We start from the raw sequence: 18892 nt of genomic DNA, 5'->3' as shown, positions 1-18892 counted from the left end.
TGTAAAATAAATGGGACAAACAGAAAGCACGCATATCCTACCAACGGGTTATTAAAAACTGTCATATCTTATGTTTCACAGAGTCAAGGCTGAACGACGACATTAAGAACATACAGCTGGCAGGTTATACACTTTATCGGCAGGACAGAACAGCATCCTCTGGTAAGACACGGGCGGGGGCCTTTGTAAGCAATAGCTGGTGCATGATATCTAAGGAAGTCTCAAGGTTTTGCTCGCCCAAGGTAGAGTATCTCATGATACGCTGTAGACCACACTATCTACCTAGAGAGTTTTCATCTGTATTTTTCATAGCTGTCTCTACATACCACCACAGACCAAGGCTGGCACTAAAAGCACACTCAATGAGCTGTATTCTGCCACTAGAAAACAGGAAAACGGTAATCCAGAGGCGGCGCTCCTAGTGGTCAGGGACTTTAATGCAGGGAAACTTAAATCAGTTTAATCTAATTTCTATCAGCATGTTAAATGTGCAACCAGAGGGAAAAAAATTCTAGACCACCTTTACTCCATACACAGAGACGCGTACAAAGCTTTCCCTTGCCCTCCATTTGGCAAATCTGACCATAACTCTATCCTACTGATTCCAGTTTACAAGCAACAATTCAAGCAGGAAGCACCAGTGACTCAGTCTATAAAAAGTGGTCCGATGAAGCAGATGCTAAACTACAGGACTATTTTTGCAAGCACAGCCTGGAATATGTTCTGGGATTCTTCCAATGGCATTGAGGAGTACACAGCATCAGTCACTGGCTTAATCAATAAGTGCATTGAGGACGTCGTCCTCACAGTGACTGTACGTACCTACCCCAACCAGAAGCCATGAATTACAGGAAACATTCGCATTGAGCTAAAGGGTAGAGCTGCCGCTTTCAAGGAGTGGGACTCGAACCCGGAAACTTCCCACTATGCCCTCCGACGAACCATCAAACAAACAAAGCATCAATACAGGACTAAGATTGAATTGTACTACACCGGCTCCGACACTCGTCAGATGTGGCAGGGCTTGCAAACTATTACAGACTACAAAGGGAAGCACAGTGAACTGCCCAGTGACACGAGCCTACCAGAAAAGCTAAATAACTTCTATGCTCGCTTCGAGGCAAGTAACACTGAAACATGCATGAGAGCATCAGTTGTTCCGGTTGACTGTGTGATCATGCTCTACGCAGCCGATGTGAGTAAGACCTTTAAACAGGTCAACATTCACAAGGCCACTGGGCCAGACGGATTTCCAGGATGTGTACTCCAATCATGTGCTGACCTACTGGCATGTGTCTTCACTGACATTTTCAACCTCTCCCTATCTGAGTCTGTAATACTATGTTTCAAGCAGACCACCATAGTCCCTGTGCCCAAGAACACTAATGTAACCTGCCTAAATGACTACCAACTTATAACACTCACGTCTGTAGTCATAAAATGCTTTGAAAGGCTGGTCATGGCTCACATTAACACCATTATCCCAGAAATGCTAAACCCACTCCAATTTGCATACCGCACCAACAAATCCACAAATGATGCAATATCTATTGCACTCCATACTGCCCTTTCCCACCTGGACAAAAGGAACACCCATCTGAGAATTCTATTCATTGACTACAGCTCAGCATTCAATACCATAGTGTCCTCAAAGCTCATCACTAAGCTAAGGACCCTGGGACTAAACACCTCCCTCTGCAACTGGATCCTGGACTTCCTGATAGGCCGCCCCCAGGTGGTAAGGGTAGGTAACAACACATCCGCCACGCTGATCCTCAACACGGGGGCCCCTCAGGGGTGAATGATCAGTCCCCTCCTGTACTCCCTGTTCACTCATGACTGCATGGCTAGGCACGACTCCAACACCATCATTAAGTTTGCTGGTGACACAACAGTGGCAGGCCTGATCACCAACAACGATGAGAGCCTATAGGGAGGAGGTCAGAGACCTGACCATGTGGTGCAAGGACAACAATCTCTCCCTCAACGTGATCAAGACAAAGGAGATGATTGTGGACTACAGGAAAAGGAGGACCGAGCACCCCCCCCATTCTCATCGATGGGGCTGTAGTGAAGCAGGTTGAGAGCTTCAAGTTCCTTGGCGTCCACATCAACAACAAACTAACATGGTCCAAGCACACAAAGACAGCCGTGAAGAGGGCACAACATAACATTTTCCCCCTCAGGACACTGAAAAGATTTGGCAAGTGTTCTCAGCTCCTCAAAAGGTTTTACAGCTGCACCATCGAGAGCACACTGACTGGTTGCATCACTGCCTGGTATGGCAATTGCTCAGCTTCCGACCACAAAGCACTACAGAGGGTAGTGCGTACGGCCCAGTACATCACTGTGGCCAAGCTTCCTGCCACCCAGGACCTCTTAACCAGGCAGTTTCAGAGGCCCTAAATATTGTCAAAGACTCCAGCCACCCTAGTCATAGACTGTTTTCTCTGCTACTGCACGGCAAGCGGTACCGGAGCACCAAGTCTAGGTCCAAGCGGCTTCTTAACAGCTTCTACCCCCAAGCCATAAGACTCCTGGACAGCTAATCAAATAGCTACTCAGACTAGCATGCTGCTGCTATCTCGGTTATCTATGCATTGCCACTTTAATAACTCTACCTACATGTACATAATTACCTCAATTACCTCGACACCGGTGCCCCCCGCACATTGACACATTGACTCTGTACCGGTACCCCCTGTATATAGGCCCGCTATTGTTATTTACTGCTGCTCTTTAATTATTTGTTATTCTTATCTCTTACTTTTTCAGGGATTTTCTTAAAACTGCATTGTTGGTTAAGGGCTTGTAAATAAGCATTTCAATGTCAGGTTTACACCCGTTGTATTCGGTGTATGTGACAAATACAATTTGATTTGAGTTAAATTGAATATTGACAAAAAGTTTTTCACACATTTCACACTTGATTATGGAAAAGTCTGATGGCGCCATCACCTGGCCAAATGCATTATCACAGCCTCAGGGAATAAACAACTCGGAAAGGAATAGAAATACCCCCACAATGTGGCATGCTCTCTTTATTGTAACATTTCGATTAGGTGGTCTTCTTCAGGCTAGCAATCAAACATATGGGAGAATGCTGTGTGTGGGTAGTTCTATTCCTTTCGTGTGACTTTCTTCCACTCTACACCTACAAATTTGTTGGATGTGCAAACACTGTGCTATAAAATCACTAGGCTATAAAATGATCAAGATTGGGAATGTGAACTTGTCTGTTTGCGTGTTGACATGAGTTGCTCTGGATACATGTCTGTATATTTGTGAGTATGTGTGTGTAAATGCATGCCAGTGTCTGTGTGACAAAAAAAAGTGTCTGTCTCAGAGGGTTGCCTGCGTGTGAGCTGCACAGGGTGCTGAGCTGCACAGGGTGCTGAGCTGCACAGGTCATACAGCCATATGATTAAAGGTCACAAGCCCATGGTAGCACAGCCTCAGTCAGTTCTCTGACAATGCACAGTCCTCACCTCAACTCATTCCTCAACTCCCATTTGGTTTTCCTCTGTCTTCTCTCCCTCTCTCCTCTTTCTTTGTTCTTTCCTACCCTCTCCTTCTGCTTCCTCCTCACCACACACCACGCAGATAGATTGGGGTTGAAAGCTAAATTGGGGTTGGCTTCTTGTTTACCTAATATTCAACAGCTCAGTCTGAACTGAAAGTCCTCCCACTCTAACAACCCCTCCCTCCCAACAGTTGGGAGGGAGGGGTTGTTAGAGTGCAGCAGCAGAAATCACTTCAAGACATGTTCCCTCCATTCCAGCCAATCACAGATGATTGTGGGATTTATGGTTCCTGCTCTCAAAGGTAAAAAAAAATGTGTGTGTGTGTTTTTGCCTCAAACATTCAAATAAATCAACAAACACCCACTCAGTCTGTGTCATTTACAGAAGAGTGATGGAAAGTGTCTCTTTGGTCTCAACTAATTCATGAATCACTCAAGCCACTTGTCAGCAACAAACTGTGTGCCAATTTATTCTCTTCCCACAAAATGACGTCACATTAGTAAAGAGTCTCCATTTACAACTTCCTGTGGAATCTGGATTCTGCCTCAGGCTCTTCTAATTACAAATAATTATCAGATGAAAGTTCCCTCTCCCAGTCCAAAAAGAACAGCGCCGTGGAACACCAGAGGTACAACAACACGGACATTCAAACAGTTTCAACAACAATTCTGTCAGATTTTTCTTAACTTTTTCCCAGTCTGCCACAAAACAGCTTTAAATTAATTGTCTACAAGGAGCAGTGTATGTGAAAAATAATTCAGAACATACTTGTGATCTGAAATCCCTCATAATGTCTCTACTTAAATTGGCACCTTACAGTGAGGGAGATTTCTCATTAATTAAAAAGGGAGCTTGTATTTCTAACATTGCAAAAACAACAAAAATGGTCACCCATTGCTATTCCAGTGCTAGCCTTATTAGTAACTGTAACAACCCACTTCAAGAAAATAATATGCTTTTGAAGCCAATCCCTGATGACCTTTTCTGTCTCATTAAGACCGGAGTCGTGACATTACAGTCAGAACAAAGGAGCTTCGTCTTTACTCAGCTTTTATATATGAAGATAAAGCACAGATATAAGAAAAAAGGTCTACATTCATCATCACATTCTGATGTCCTATGCAGGACAAGGTTAGCATTCAACTCCACTTTATCTACCTTCAAAACATGGGTGTGTTGGGAGAGAATCAGCGTTATTATCCTGCCTCGTTGGCAGAGGAGTTTGGTGGCACCTTAATTGGGGAGGACAGACTTATGGTAATAGCTGGAGTGGAATCAGTAAAATTGTATCAAATACATCACACACACGGTTTCCATCAAACACATGGAAACCATGTGTTTGATACCATTCCCACTGGGTACGTTCCAGACATTATTATGAGCTGTCCTCCCCTTAGCAGCTTTCAAATCAAATCAAATATTATTGGTCATATACACATGGTTAGCAGATGTTAATATGAGTGTAGCGGAATGCTTGTGCTTCTAGTTTCGACGGGGCAGTAATATCTAACAAGTAATCTAACAAATTCACAACGACTACCTTAGAACACAATGTAAGGGGATAGAATAAGAATATGTACATACAAATATATGGATGCGCTATGGCCGTGCGGCATAGGCAAGAGATGGTTTAAAATACAGTATATACATATGAGATGAGTAATGTAGGATATGTAAACATTATTAAAGCTGAATTATTTAAAGTGACTAGTAATACCTTTATTAACCCCATTTATTAAAGTGGCCAGTGATTTGAGTCTGTATGTTGACAGCAGCCTCTCTAAGTTAGTGATGGTTGTTTAACAGTCTGATGGCCTTGAGATAAACAGCTTCTTTCAGATTCTCGGTCCCAGCTTCGATGCACCTGTATTGACCTCGCCTTCTGGATGATAACGGGGTGAACAGGCAATGGCTCAGGTGGTTGTTGTCCTTGATTATCTTTTTGGCCTTCCTGTGACATCGGGTGCTGTAGGTGTCCTGGAGGGCAGGTAGTTTGCCCCCGGTGATGCGTTGTGCAGACCACACTACCCTCTGGAGAGCCTTGTGGTTGAGGGCAGTGCAGTTGCCGTACCAGGCGGTGATACAGCCCAACAGGATGCTCTCGATTGTGCATCTGTAAAAGTTTGTGAGGGTTTTAGGTGACAAGCCAAATTTATTCAGCCTCCTGAGGTTGAAGAAGCGCTGTTGCACCTTCTTCATCACTCTGTCTGTGTGCGTGAACCATTTCAGTTTGTCCGTGATGTGTACGCTGAGGAACTTAAAACTTCCTCCTTCTCCACTACTGTCCCATCGATGTGAATAGGGGGGTGCTCCTTCTGCTATTTCCTGAAGTCCACGATCATCTCCTTTGTTTTGTTGATGTTGAGTGAGAGGTTATTTTCCTGACACCACACTCTGAGGGCCCTCACCTCCTCCCTGTTGGCTGTTTCGTCATTGTTGGTAATCAAGCTTAATGATGAGTTTGGAGGGTATGGGGTTGAATGCTGAGCTGTAGTCAATGAACAGCATTCTTACATAGGTATTCCTCTTGTCCAGATGGGATAGGGCAGTATGCAGATTGATGGCGATTGCATCGTCTGTGGACCTGTGGACCTATTGGGAGTGGGTCTAGGGTATCAGGTAAGATGGAGGTGACATAATCCTTGACTAGTCTCTCAAAGCACTTCATGATGAAAGAAGTGAGTGCTACGGGGCTATAGACATTTAGTTTAGGTACCTTATATTTCTTGGGAACATGAATAATGGTGGCCATCTTGAAGCATGTGGGGACAGCAGACTGGGATAGGGATTGATTGAACATGTCCTTAAACACACCAGCCAGCTGGTCTGCGCATGCTCTAAGGACACAGCCAGGGATGCCGTCTGGGCCGGCAGCCTTGCGAGGGTTAACACATTTTAACCTTTTAATCACGTCGGCCACGGAGAAGGAGAGCCCACAGTCTTTGGTAGCGGGAAGTGTCGGTGGCAGTGTATTGTCCTCAAAGCAAGCAACGAAATTGTTGAATTAGTCTGGGAGCAGGACGTCGATGCCCACAACGGGGCCTGTTTTCTTTTTGTAATCCATGATTGTCTGTAGACCCTGTCACATACGTCTCATGTTTGAGCCATTGAATTGCGACTCTACTTTGTCTCTATACTGGTGCTTAGCTTGTTTGATTGCCTTGCACGGCTAGGACTCTAATCGAAGAGAATTCTCTTGGGAGATTATGCGGTCGGCCTTTGATTGTAAGGAATTCTAGGTCAGGTGAACAAAAGGACTTGAGTTCCTGTGTGTTGTTATGATTACACCTTGAGTCGTTAATAATGAGGCATACACACCCACCCTTCTTATTACAAGAGAGATGTTTGTTTCTGTCGGCGCTACGCATGAAGAAACCCGGTAGCTGTACCTATTCTGATAACGTATCCCGAGTGAGCCATGTTTCCGTAAAACAGAGAATGTTAAAATCTCTGTCTCTCTGGAAGGCAACTCGTGCCCTAATTTCGTCCACCTTCTTGTCTAGAGACTGGACATTGATGAGTAATATGCTTCGAAGCTGTGGATGGTGCGCTCGCCTTCTAAGTCTGACCAGGTGGCCGCTCTGTCTGCCTCTCCTGCGGTGACGACGTTGTTTTGGGTCGGTCTCTGGGATTAGATCCAATGTCCAGGGTGGAGGTCCGAACAAAGGATCCGCTTCGGGAAAGTCGTATTCCTGGTCGTAATGTTGGTAAGCTGACGTCGCGCTTATATCCAATAGTTATTCCCAGCTGTATGTAATAACACTTAAGATTTTCTGGGTTAACAATGTAAGATATAATACATTCAAAAAACAAATGACTGCATAGTTTCTTAAGGACTTGAAGCGGGGTGACCATCTCTGTCAGTGCCATCTTGCATCCGTAAAATGCAGCCACTGCTTGTTAGAGATGTGTATAAGTGTGTGTGTAGGAGGTATATGTGTTTGTGGGTGTGTGCATGCATGAGTGGTGGGCATGTGCCTGTATACATTGTGCCAAAGTATGTGCTTGTAAGAGGCATGCGTGTGAGTGTGTTTTAGATTTGGGTGTGTGCATGCATGTGTCTGTGAGATAGTTGGCACACAACTTGAGAGTTTGTGGTCTTTCAAGTAGAGGTTGAATTTAGAGGGCTCCTCATGTAAAAGCAGAATGAAAAGATATGCTGTTGAAATCAAATCCTGCTGTGAACTATTATTTATCCCTTTACTTTTCTCTTATCCATTTCACCCAGCATTTAACACACACACGATCAAAAGAGCAACAAACAAAGCTAACAACATAACCTCAAAAGATGCTTGACACACACAGGCTACAAATAAATACACAAAGCTGTCAGAAATCAAATACAACAAGAAAAGGTGAATAGCCTAGTCAATTTACACTGAGTCTACAAAACATTAGGAACACCCGCTTACACATACATATACACATTTGATGTCGCTCTCTTCTCTCCCTCTCTCTCTATTGAGAGAGTTGAGAACTGTTCTATAATTTCATATGTTTCTTGTTTGTCTATCATTTCTATGTCTTTGTCTACATGTTTAAATATGTTGACTACAATCAAGGGGAAGATATCAGAATAGGGACATTTGGGAATAATAACATATTGTACAGGATACATATGTACTGTAGTGAAGCCGTCTCTATAGTAATGCAAGGTCTCTTTCATGATGTTGTGAAACATCAATTGCTATGGAAATGCTGGTGTGTTTTTTAATGACGTTTAAGGTAATTACGATGCAACTATGATGGGGATACGGTATGGATTACAATTATCATCATGAATATTAAGGCTACACACACTACATGTTACACACAGTGTAACGGTTTTCTTTTGGTGAAAGAGGCGGACCAAAATGCAGCGTGGTTAGTTTTGTACATCTTTAATAAAGATGAAAATACAACAATCTACAAAACAAGAAACGTGAAAAACCGAAACAGTCCTATCTGGTGCCACAAACACAAAGACAGGAACAATCACCCACAAAACCCAACACAAAACAGGCTACCTAAATATGGTTCCCAATCAGAGACAATGACTAACACCTGCCTCTGATTGAAAACCATATCAGGCCAAACATAGAAATAGACAAACCAGACACACAACATAGAATGCCCACCCAGCTCACGTCCTGACCAACACTAAAGGTGCGGACTCCGACCGCACAGCCCAAACCTATAGGGGAGGGTCTGGGTGGGCATCTGTCCGCGGTGGCGGCACTGGCGCTGGACGTGGACCCGTCGTGGAAATTTCCTCTATTTACCAAATCATGAGAGCAAAACCACACACAAGTCAGAGTTAGTTATCAAAGTCCATCTTTAATTATATGAGCTCTATCACAACCCTGTGACTCTCAGATCAATTCAGTGTCTATCAATGAATTCTCTGAGAGTCCCTTCCACATTTCAACTGAGATCCTTTAATAGCAAAAAACACACATAGTCAGACAGCATAGACATAATAAATCGTTCAGCTTTGTCTCCTAAACTATGTTATTTTCTCAAACTCAGAACCATAAACCAATCCTCCATATCAACAGGCATATATCAAATCCATCCTATCTTGACAAGATCACAGAGGCACACTGACTGGCACACAGACATTGTGGAGCCAAGAGATACACGCTTGACCTCTCCCCTCTCTCCGGCCCAAGCAACTTAGTCTTGACATAGAACAGATACTGCAACCCCGCCACAGTATTATACAAAAATAACATTCTGATGAGAAGTACCTTACAAACATATGATGAATATAAAACATCTTACCTATGTTACCAACCAATTCTGATTATTCCCCAACAGACCCCACTCCATAATTGTCTTAGTCCACCTCCTTAGCGTCCCTTGAGTGGCGACCCTCGCTGCTAACCTTGGCCTAGGAACCTTAACAACGGGCCCCACTGGACTGAGGGGCAGCTCCGGACTGAGGGGTAGCTCGGTACTGAGGGGTAGCCCGGGACTGAGGGGTAGCTCGGGACAGAGGGGAAGCTCGGGACTGAGGGGAAGCTCGGGCAGGTTGATGACTCTGGCAGATCCTGGCTGACTGGCAGCTCTGGCAGATCCTGGCTGACTGGCGGATCCTGGCTGAATGGCGGATCCTGGCTGAATGGCGGATCCTGGCTGACTGACGGCTCTGGCAGATCCTGGCTGACTGGCAGTTCTGGCAGATCCTGGCTAACTGGCAGTTCTGGCAGATCCTGGCTCACCCGCGGATCCTGGCTGAATGGCGGATCCTGGCTGAATGGCAGGTCTGGCGGCTCCTGGCTGACTGGCGGCTCCTGGCTGACTGGCGGCACTGGCGGCTCCTGGCTGACTGGCGGCACTGGCGGCTCCTGGCAGACTGGCGGCACTGGCGGCTCCTGGCAGACTGGCGGCACTGGCGGCTCCTGGCAGACTGGCGGCACTGGCGGCTCCTGGCAGACTGGCGGCACTGGCGGCGCTGGGCAGACTGGCGACTCTGGCGGCGCTGGGCAGACTGGCGACTCTGGCGGCGCTGGGCAGACTGGCGACTCTGGCGGCGCTGGGCAGACTGGCGACTCTGGCGGCGCTGGGCAGACTGGCGACTCTGGCGGCGCTGGGCAGACTGGTGACTCAGGCTGCGCTGGGCAGACGGGAAGCTCCTGCAACGCTGGAGAGGAAAGCTCTGACAGTTCTGGACTGAGGAGCTCTGGCGCCTCTGGAATGAGGGGCTCTGGCGCCTCTGGACTGAGGGGCGGGAGCTCTGGCAGCACTGGACAGGTGAAAAACGTAAAAACCCCGACCTAGTGAGATATACATGGAGGAGACTTAATCAAGCTAGCCGCCTTGACTACTTTGTCTCCTTCTCTCTTACACCAAAGGTTAAAAAAGGTTTAATAGGAGACAGAATGCGATTGGATCATCATCTAATTGGACTTCACATAACTCTTATAGAATTTCCACTTGGACGGGAATATTGGAAATTTAATCAAAGTTTACTGGAGGACAACTTATTTTTAACTAAGACAAAATAATTTATAACTGAATTTTTCCAGTATAATATAGGTTCAGCAAATCCCCTTATTGTTTGGGACACCTTTAAGTGTACCTTCAGAGGTCATTCTATTAAATAGAGTGCCAGAGTCGCCAGTCTGCCCAGCGCCGCCAGAGTCGCCAGTCTGCCCAGCGCCGCCAGAGTCGCCAGTCTGCCCAGCGCCGCCAGTGCCGCCAGTCTGCCAGGAGCCGCCAGTGCCGCCAGTCTGCCAGGAGCCGCCAGTGCCGCCATCAATAATAAAAAGACAGTTTCTGGCTAAAGAGACAAGACTAACAAGGGAAATACATGAACTAATAGTACAGGTAGATATCAATAAAAATGATACTACAGAGATACAAAATAAGTTAGAGGAAAAACAAAAAGAACTTGAGGAACTAATTCAAGAACAATCTAATGTAATCTATTACAAAAATAAAGCAAATTGGATGGAATATGGAGAAAAATGAATCTAAGTCATCTAAATATATATATTTTAATTTTACCCCAATTTTCATGGTATCCAATTATTGTAGTAGCTACTATCTTGTCTCATCGCTACAACTCCCGTACGGGCTCGGGAGAGAAGAAGGTTGAATGTCATGCGTCCTCCGATACACAACCCAACCAGCCGTACTGCTTCTTAACACAGCGCGCATCCAAAGCTACACCGCACCTTGGTTAGCGCGCACTGCGCCCGGCCCGCTACAGGAGTCGCTGGTGCGCGATGAGACAAGGACATCCCTACCGACCAAGCCCTCCCTAACCCGGACGATGCTAGGCCAATTGTGCGTCGCCCCACGGACCTCCCGGTCGCGGCCGGTTACAACAGAGCCTGGGCGCGAACCCAGGGACTCTGGTGGCACAGCTGGCGCTGCAGTACAGCGCCCTTAACCACTGCGCCACCCGGGAGGCCTCTGAATTATATTTTAAAAGAGGAAGCTAAATATTTTTCCATCTCATCCTCTCCCACTGAATGAAGATTGCAGTAAGGAATTCTTTCCAAATAATAAAAAAATGGAAAATAAAAAAATGTACAGAAAGATCAGTGCGAAGGCCAAATTACAGAGGAATAACTTTTTGAGGCTATTAAATCCTTTCAGTCTGGGAAAACCCCAGGGCTTGATGTCATACTGGTAGAGGTTTTTTTGATATACTAAAAGCTCCATTGTTGATTATTCTACTCCTGTAGAAATGGTACTCTGTCAGGTACTCAGCAGCAAGGTCTGATTTCACTATTATTAAAACAAGACACAGACAGCAAATATAAAGATCCAGTCAATCTAAAAAAACTAGAGGCCCAATGTTGTGATGCAAAAAATACTAGCGAAATGCATAGCACTCCCAATTAAAAATATTTTATGAGGTATTGTTAATCCTGATCAGACAGGTTTTTTTTACTTGGACGATACATTGAAGATAATATGCGACAACAACTGGAAATAATAGAACATCATGAAACATCTAAGAAGCCAGGCCTGGTATTTATAGCGGATTTTGAAAAGGCCTTTTATAAAGCAAGACTGGATTTTACTTATAAATGCCTGATATTTTTCAATTTTGGTGATTCTCTTATTAATTGGGTAAAAGTAATGTATAGAAAACCCAGGTGTAAAATAGTAAATAGCGGCTACTTCTCAGAGAGTTTTGAATTGTCAAGAGGAGTTTAACAAGGGTGTCCGCTGCCACCATATCTATTCATTATGGCCATCGAAATGCTAGCTATTAAAATCAGATCCAACAACATTAGAGGATTATAAATCCAAGGCTTAAAAACAAAGGTGTCCATGTAAGCTGTTACTCAAGTTTTATATTAAGATATACTGTACCTGCTAGGTCAGATTGAAGATCTATATAACTTTTCTGGACTCTCTGGACTAAAACCTAATTTTGATAAGTGTACGATATTACATATTGGATCTTTAAAAAATACAACTTTTACATTACCCTGCAGTTTACCTATAAAATGGGCTGACGGTGAAGTAGACATACTTGGCATTCATATCACAAAAAATATAAATGAGCTCTCCACAATGAATTTCAATAGAAACCTAATAAAAATAGACAAGATCCTGTAACCATGGTGAGGTAAATACCTGTCTATTTATGGAATAATTGCCCTGAAAATTGCCCTGATTAACTCCTTAGTTTACTCACTTATTTATGCTGCTGCCTACTCCTGATGATTCATTTTTCAAATCATATGATGCAAAAATATTTAGCTTTATCTTTGATGCTAAACCAGAAAAAATAAGCATGCCTGTCTATATAATGAATATGAATTGGGTGGGTTGAGATTATTAAATATAAAAGCACTAAACCTCTCTCTAAAAGCTTCACTTATTCAAAAGTTTTACTTGAACCCTAAATGGTTCTCAAGTAGATTACTAAGTAAAGCTCATCCATTGTTTAAACATGGTCTTTTTGCCTTTGTGCAGATTGTCATGTCTTATTTTCGATTAATTGAAAATTATACTTTTTTCAAAGTATCTTTCTTTTTCAAACAAGCATTGCAGAGCTGGCTACAATTTCAATTTCATCCCCCCGAAAAGCTAGAACAGATATTACAACAAATATTATGCCTGAACTCAAATGTGCTGGTTGATAAAATACCTGTATTTATGGGAAAGATGTTTGAAAAGGGTATTTTGTTCTTATATGATATTGTAAATTGGAATAGTAGACTTATGTCCTTCATGGAGTTGTCAGAATTGCACAGGAAGATCTGCTCAATCCAAGAGTACAACCAATTGATTACAGCATTGCCTCCAGAATGGATGAGGCAAGTGACAGTGAGACGTGGTAGGGAACTGGTCTGTCTGCCCAATATAAAGGATCAAAACTTGCGTAGGAATAAAAATAGCATAAATAGGAAAGTATACCAGTATCATTTGAGGATCAGGGTGTTGACAACTGTGCCATACAGATTGCAAAATAGTTGGGAAGAGATTTTTGATGTACCGATTCCATGGTACATGGTGTATGGGTTGATACGTATATAAAACGATTCAAGACTTCGTGCTTTTCAGCTAAAGTTATTATATAGAATTTTTGCCACCAACAAAATGGTCAATATTTGGAGCATAAAATCATCAATGCTCTGCAGATTTTGTTGTGAGGATACAGAATCAAAGTGACCCTAGAAATAGTACTGATGGGAGATCTGGAGAGACCGGGGCAGTCAATTACTAATATACTAATACTCTTGGTAAAAGTATTTAACTTCAATTTACAATCTGTGGATTCTATTCGATTAGATAGATTAAAATTGTATGTTAAACATCACAGCATAGTTGAAAGATATACACTACCATTCAAAAGTTTGGGGTCACCTCGAAATGTCCTTGTTTTCCATGAAAACATGCATGAAATTAGTTCCAAAATGAATATGAAACATAGTCAAGACTTTGACAAAGTTATGAATAATGATTTTTAATTAAAAAGATAATTGTGTCTTTCAAACTTTGCTTTCGTCAAAGAATCCTCCATTTGCAGCAATTACAGCCTTGCAAACCTTTGGCATTCTAGTTGTCAATTTGTTGAGGTAATTGTTAGAGGAATTAAATTCCTATATGTTTATTACCCAATTCAATTAATACACTCAGCCCATTTCTAAGGATTTGTAAGAAACTTATTTGCATTAAATGGGCGGAGACCAGTCTCAAAATCAAGCACTAGCGTTTATTATCGAGAGTACTGAACATGATACAATTTACAACAGGTTATAAACTGAAAATGACGTCATTAGGTTTCAAACTGTCCTGTCCCTCCTCCACTCCGGTACAATGGAAGTATAGTTCTCAAGCCTTCCTACATCGACCCCCACTAGTTTAGATAATTTATGACCAGGCCAAAGCCTCCCTGTGTAGATAAGCATTCTAGCCAGTCTGACGATAAATTCATTCGTTTCTACCAAAGAACAGACAGTCATTGTTCTAATTCTGATTATAATTACACACATTATATTCAGTACTAGGATTAAACTAAAATTCATACATCTATACAGTAACATAATAGTATTCTGATTAGTCAGTCCTGATTGAAATGTATACATAATTAGTCATTATTGATTAAAAAAATCCCTTAACAGTAATCTAAAGAGATTTCCTCCCATGCTTCCTGAAGCACCTACCACAAGTTGGATTGGCTTGATGGACACATCTACATACCATACGGTCAAGCTGCTCCCACAACAGCTCAATAGGGTTGAGATCCAGTGACTGTGCTGGCCACTCCATTATAGACAGAATACAAGCTGACTACTTATTAGTTATTGTATAGTTTGGAGCTGTGCTTTGGGTCATTGTCCTGTTGTAGGAGGAAATTGTCTCCAATTAATCGCCGTCCACAGGGTATGGCATGGCGTTGCAAAATGGAGTGATAGCCTTCCTTCTTCAAGATCCCTTTGACCCTGTACAAATCTCCCACTACACCACCACCAAAGCACCCCCAGACCATCACATTGCCTCCACCATGATTGACAGATGGCGTTAAGCACTCCTCCAGCATCTTTTCATTTTTTCTGCATTTCATGAATGTTCTGCTTTGTGATCCGAACACCTCAAACTTAGATTTGTCTGTCCATAACACTTTTTGTTCCAATCTTCCTCTGTCCAGTGTCTGTGTTCTTTTGCCCATCTTAATATTTTCTTTTTATTGGCTAGTCTGAGATATGGCTTTTTCTTTGAGTCGCCTCTTCACTGTTGACGTTAAGACTGGTGTTTTGCGAATACTATTTAATGAAACTGCCTTTGAGGACTTTTGAGGCATCTGTTTCTCAAACTAGACACTCTAATGTACTTGTCCTCTTGCTTAGTTGTGCACCAGGGCCTCCCACTCCTCTTTCTATTCTGGTTAGAGCCAGTTTGCGCTGTGAAGGGAGTAGTACAGAACATTGTACGATATCTTCAGTTTCTTGGCATTTTCTCGCATGGAATAGCCTTCATTTCTCAGAACAAGAATAGACTGACAAGTTTCAGAAGAAAGTTCTTTGATTCTGGCCATTTTGAGCCTGTAATCGAACCCACAAATGCTGATTGAAACCCTAGACCCACTCCAATTTGCATACCGCCCAAACAGATCCACAGATGATGCAATCTCTATTGCACTCCACACTGCCCTTTCCCACCTGGACAAAATAAACACTTATGTGAAAATGCTATTCATCGACTACAGCTCAGTATTCAACACCATAGTACCCTCAAAGCTCATCACTAAGCTAAGGAACCTGAGACTAAACACCTCCCTCTGCAACTGGATCCTGGACTACCTGACGGGCCGCCCCCAGGTGGTGAGGGTAGGTAGCAGCACATCTGCCACGCTGATCCTCAACACTGAAGCTCCCCAGGGGTGTGTGTTCAGTCCCCTCCTGCACTCCCTGTTCACCCACGACTGCATGGCCAGGCATGACTCCAACACCATCCTTAAGTTTTCAGATGACATGACAGTGGTAGGCCTGATCACAGACAATGATGAGACAGCCTATAAGGAGGAGGTCAGAGACCTGGCCGTGTGGTGCCAGAATAACAACCTATCCCTCAATGTAACCAAGACTAAGGAGATGATTGTGAACTACAGGACAAGGAGGACCGAGAACGGCCCCATTCTCATCGACGGGGCTGTGGTGGAGCAGGTTGAGCGCTTCAAGTTCCTTGGTGTCCACATCAACAACAAACTAGAATGGTCCAAACACACCAAGAGAGTTGTTAAGAGGGCACGACAAAGTCTATCCCCCCTCAGGAAACTAAAAAGATTTGACATGGGTCCTGAGATCCTCAAAAGGTTCTACAGCTGCAACATCGAGAGCATCCTGACTGGTTGCATCACTGCCTGGTACGGAAATTGCTCGGCCTCTGATCGCAAGGCACTACAGAAGGTAGTGATGTACGGCCCAGTATATCACTAGACTAAGCTGCCTGCCCTCCAGGATCTCTACACCAGGCGGTGTCAGAGGAAGGACCTAATAATTGTCAAAGACCCCATCCACACCAGTCATAGACGGTTCTCTCTACTACCGCATGGCAAGCAGTAAAGAGTGCCAAGTCTAGGCCAAAAAAGGCTTCTCAACAGTTTTTACCCCAAGCCATAAGACTCCTGAACAGATAATCAAATGCCTACCCAGACTATTTGCATTGTGTGTGCCCCCCCAAACCCTCTTTTTATGCTGCTGCTACTCTCTGTTTATCATATATGCATAGTCACTTTAACTATACATTCATGTACATACTACCTCAATTGGGCTGACCAATCAGTGCTCCCGCACATTGGTTAACCGGGCAGTCTGCATTGTGTCCCGCCACCCACCACCCGCCAACCCCTCTTTTACGCTACTGCTACTCTCTGTTTATCTTATATGCATAGTTACTTTAACCATATCTACATGTACATACTACCTCAATCAGCCTGACTAACCAGTGTCTGTATGTAGCTTCGCTACTTTTATAGCCTCACTACTGTATATAGCCTGTCTTTTTACTGTTGTTTTATTTCTTTACCTAGCTATTGTTCACCTAATACCTTTTTTGCACTATTGGTTAGAGCCTGTAAGCAAGCACTTCAATGTAAGGTCTGTTGTATTCGGCGCACGTGACAAATAAACTTTGATTTGATACTCAACCCGTCTCAAGAAGGCCAGGTTTATTGCTTCTTTAATCAGTATAACAGTTTTCAGCTGTGCTAACATAATTGCAAAAGGGTTTTCTAATGATCAATTAGCCTTTTAAAATTATAAACTTAGATTAGTTAACACAATGTGCCATTGGAACACAGGAGTGATTGTTGCTGATAATGGGCCTCTGTACGCCTTTGTAGATATTCCATAACAAAATCTGCCGTTTCCAGCTACAATAGTAATTTACAACATTAACAATGTCTGCACTGTATTTCTGATCAATTTGATGTTATTTTAACGGACAAAAATGTGCTTTTCTTTCAAAAACAAGGACATTTCTAAGTGACCCCAAACCTTTGAACGGCAGTGTATGTAGCGTAGGAATATGAAGAGGGTGGCCAGCAGAGATAGTTGGGATGGGCTGAGGGAAGCTGAGGGTTGGGATGTGGAATCGGAGACAAGTGGGAGTGGAGTTCCTGGGCAGGGGATAGAATAATGGTCAAAGATAAAAGAATAAAAAATAAAGTCAAATAAAATATAATAAAAAGTATGTTTGAATGACACCGAGAGGCACTGTTTTACAGCTAATGCCAGTTCGCCTGAAGCCGATGCCGTGCAGGTGTTTGTACACATGCATATACATACACTCTAATTCAAATGCACACATACACGGACACAGTTGTAAATAATGCCAGACATGCACTCAAACATACACAATTGGCCTTACTGTTATGATTTTAGATGTCCTTGATGTTTTTTGCATTGTTGTTTTCGGTTTTGTTTCATCTTTTTCTTTTTTCTCTTTAGTTCAGTTTCTTGGTTGTTGGTGCATTGGGGGGTTTCTTGGGGTGGGGAATGGAATGATTTATATATTTTTTTCCGTGGGGGGGGGGGGGGGGGCTATGGGAGAGGTCTCGGATGGTTGAGGGGCAGCTCTTGGGGAACTGTGGTGGGATCTTGGAGGGTTCGGGTCCCTGTTTTTGGCCTGAGATCTGTCGACCTGCCCTTGAGCAGGGCGTTGACCCTGGATGCTTCTGTGTGTTGCTCTGAATTGGAGTTTGTTGGACGACTGGTGTGGTGTAGTTGTTGAGCTGCTTCACTGCAAGTAAAGTTTTGGATATAGTTTTGGATGTTTTGGATATTCAATAAAATGCATAATATATAATATATACAAATAAATAAATATTAGGAACACCTGCTCTTTCCATGACATGACATTGATTGTGTATGTGTGCCATTCAGAGGGCGAACGCGCAAGACAAAATAATTAAGTGCCTTTGAATGGGGTATGGTAGTAGGTGCCAGGCGCACCAGTTTGAGTGTGTCAAGAACTGCAACGCTGCTGGTGTTGCAGTTCTTCTCGTTTGTATCAAAAATGGTCCACCACCCAAAGGACATCCAGCCAACTTGACACAACTGTGGGAAGCATTGGAGTCAACATGGGCCAGAATGCATGTGGAACACTTTCGACACCTTTTTAAAGTCCATTCCCCAACGAATTGAGGCTGTTCTGGGGAAAAGGGGGGTGAAACTCAATATTAGGAATGTGTCCCTAATGTTTTGTACACTCAATGTAGGCCTATAAATATTTACATGGCACAGAGACTGTGTTTTGAAACTCCTTAAGCTACAACAGATTTGGCCAACAGTCAACGTACTGTAAAAAAATAAAAGCTATATTTAATGCCTAGGCCTTAAGTCACAACTAAATGTAAGGAGGAGAAATGCCTTCCAGATGAGCTTTTTCACAGGCTGGAGAGGAATGCACATGCT

The sequence above is a fragment of the Oncorhynchus nerka genome, linkage group LG2, assembly GCF_034236695.1.
Source record: "Oncorhynchus nerka isolate Pitt River linkage group LG2, Oner_Uvic_2.0, whole genome shotgun sequence".
Classification (NCBI taxonomy): Eukaryota; Metazoa; Chordata; class Actinopteri; order Salmoniformes; family Salmonidae; genus Oncorhynchus; species Oncorhynchus nerka.
Note: the sequence above shows the minus strand (reverse complement) of the source record.